General features: G+C 39.4%; 1 protein-coding gene and 1 long non-coding RNA gene across 2 annotated transcripts in view; both read left to right on the forward strand.

Moving 5' to 3' along the window:
- Positions 1–2,500, forward strand: part of LOC138052798 (transient receptor potential cation channel subfamily A member 1-like) — a 43,598-nt gene that overhangs the window by 5,225 nt on the left and 35,873 nt on the right. The gene's annotated exons all lie outside the window — the stretch shown is intronic.
- Positions 1–2,500, forward strand: part of LOC138052807 (uncharacterized) — a 6,482-nt gene that overhangs the window by 3,730 nt on the left and 252 nt on the right. Inside the window, exons 2-3 of the long non-coding RNA XR_011133152.1 lie at positions 600–775; positions 1,246–2,500. The exon at positions 1,246–2,500 is cut by the window's right edge and continues 252 nt beyond it. This is a non-coding gene — a long non-coding RNA (uncharacterized lncRNA). The remainder of the gene's footprint in view (positions 1–599; positions 776–1,245) is intronic.

Below are 2,500 nucleotides of genomic sequence, written 5' to 3' on the forward strand. Positions count from 1 at the left end.
TTTATTTGCAGCTGAAATTACAAAGGCATCTTCCTCTCCTCATTTATTTAAGACCCTGAGTATTGGTCCAGCTGGGCCTCGAACCCGCGACCTCCCGCATGTAAGTCATGCGAGTCACCGTCGCGCGATGCACCGTAATAAACTCGGCCGCTGTGTTTGTTTGCTTTTTACGAAAAAAACAAAAACAAAAACATAAGCTTCTTTGCAATTGACACCCCTCTCCCCAAGACTAACAACTTCACTTCACCAACAAGTGAAACGAGCTACGTTTCATTTGGTCTTGGCCTGTGCATATTACCAGAAATAACAAATCTATCACAGACAATGAAATCAAAATAGCACATGTGAAAAAATCAAGCTAAGCAAATCGACGCTGCGATAACAACTGCACCCAAAACAGCACCCAAAGCAAATAAACATACAAATAAATAATAAATGGTTCTGATTTGATAATGGGGGATGGATATGGGATCAGTTTCAACTAATCCTTCAAGAGAAATGATCGAGGGGAAAGCCTGAGTTAGTTTATCAGCTAAGGATTTTAAGCTTTCAAAGCAAAGTATTGTGACCGATTGAGAACTGTATTTTTTCGGATTTAGGTTGGTCTTGCGGTAGGAGATATTGACACAATACAAAAGACGGCAAGTCTTCGAAATTTAATCGATCAAGCTACTCTGGTAGATGATATTCAAAAGAGATATCCCAATTGGATACTTAGATATACTTACAATGAATCATTGGAGATAAAGCCGAATCAGAATCAGTTTCTTAAGAGGTGAGTACACTCGTCTGTTGTTACTGGTGCCTAAAGAATAACAAATGCACGAACAAGCTAAATAAAAATGCCCAGATCCTAGAAAACCATTTGATTTCACAGTCCTCGATGCTCAAGGACGTTTCCTTTTTTCGGTGGGGCATGCCTAGGCTTAGCTTTCAAGGAAATAATTTTGCTCCCCAAAATTTTACTTCCCGTTCCTCTAGTCATTCTGACGGTATGTGGCCTACTTTTCAAAGCAGTGGAAAGCGAGGCCATATTTGGAAGGGGTTTTCGTGTGTGAGTGTGTGGACAGTGTGTGTATCCTTCTTGTTCTATATCATGGTGAGTGCTCGGGAGCAGTTCTAAAATATGGCTGAGTTAAACGATGATGTTGATGATGATGATGATAACGACCAGTATTGTAGCGTCGGACCACGATAACCATGATGCTTTGCCGTGAATTCATTACGTTTGTGTCGTCGTTTTAGGTTACTGCTCTCTGGTTCAGGCATCAGTGATAGAGAATTTGTCGATTCCCTTCGAAACGAGCAACCCAGTTAAGGAGGTGATGAACAAGATTTGGACAACTACGAACACCAACGATATGAAAGGCAAGAGGAGAGAATCAAGAACCTGCAAGCCACCGTGGATGCACAAACTGAAGTTCTGAAAGCTATCGCTGAGAAACTACAGATCGAAAAATGAGACGCAGAGTGATGTCATTCAAGTCAATTTTCTCATCATTCTTGGGAAAAGAGGCTCAGAAGGACATTTTTCACAGATCATAAATAGTTATCTGATGAGCTAGCACCTCGTTCTTCCTCTTCGCACATGAAAGTTTTCATGTAACACATTCAGCGCTCATTCCAAAACGCACTCAAATTGAAACTTTTCGTAAAATAAAAGGAAAAAACCGAAATCCAATGAATTTCTTCTGAAAGATACATTGAAGGGCAGCCGACTGCTTGCAGATCATGTTGCGAGTGATTTAGTATTTTTGCCGTTCGCCTTGTTGGACGAGTTGGTGGGAGATCTCGGCCCAAATCTACAACCAACTCTTCTGAAATGGAGAACGCATAAACGCAAATCACCAGCTGACAGATGTTTGAATATTGCTTGAATCTGCATTATTTCCCAGTACATGACCTCACCCAGGAAATGACGCTATCTGGAGTCACGTTTTGTGGGGAGTTAGCGAAACACTCCACGAAGGAGTATTACCAATCTGCACGTTTTCCTTGCTTAATTAAATAAAGCTGATCAAATATGCCTTGCCTTAAATCCAAATAGGCAATTTTTTACAAGTAAGCCAATCTTTCTTTGTCAAAGGAATGATCGTAATATATTGCTGCAGGACGTTTAGTAAAAAAATTGTACTGTCTTTCTCCTACGAGTCATCTTACTTGACGTACCCGCGGAAAGTCGTTCAATGTCGCCAAATTTGAATTTGCCTTGAAAAATTAAATTTAATTATTTTAAATCAAAAACAACCAAAAAAAAAAAAAAGAATGAAAAAAAAAATTCAAATTTATCGAGCCACTGCTATGCCAATAATGGCATACACACACTGTGATTTTTAGTAAACAGAGATTCTGAAATTGATAAACGTGACTTGAGGAAGATTACCATTGTGGTTTCTATGGATCTTTTTCTGGTTGAATGATAGAACTCTGGAAATGTTGTTAGAGTTCAGTCACGATTAATTGATTTCGAAGATTTCGAAGGCAAACCTGTCCGTTATTT

This window comes from Montipora capricornis, chromosome 6 (assembly GCF_036669925.1).
Source record: "Montipora capricornis isolate CH-2021 chromosome 6, ASM3666992v2, whole genome shotgun sequence".
In the NCBI taxonomy this organism is placed as follows: domain Eukaryota; kingdom Metazoa; phylum Cnidaria; class Anthozoa; order Scleractinia; family Acroporidae; genus Montipora; species Montipora capricornis.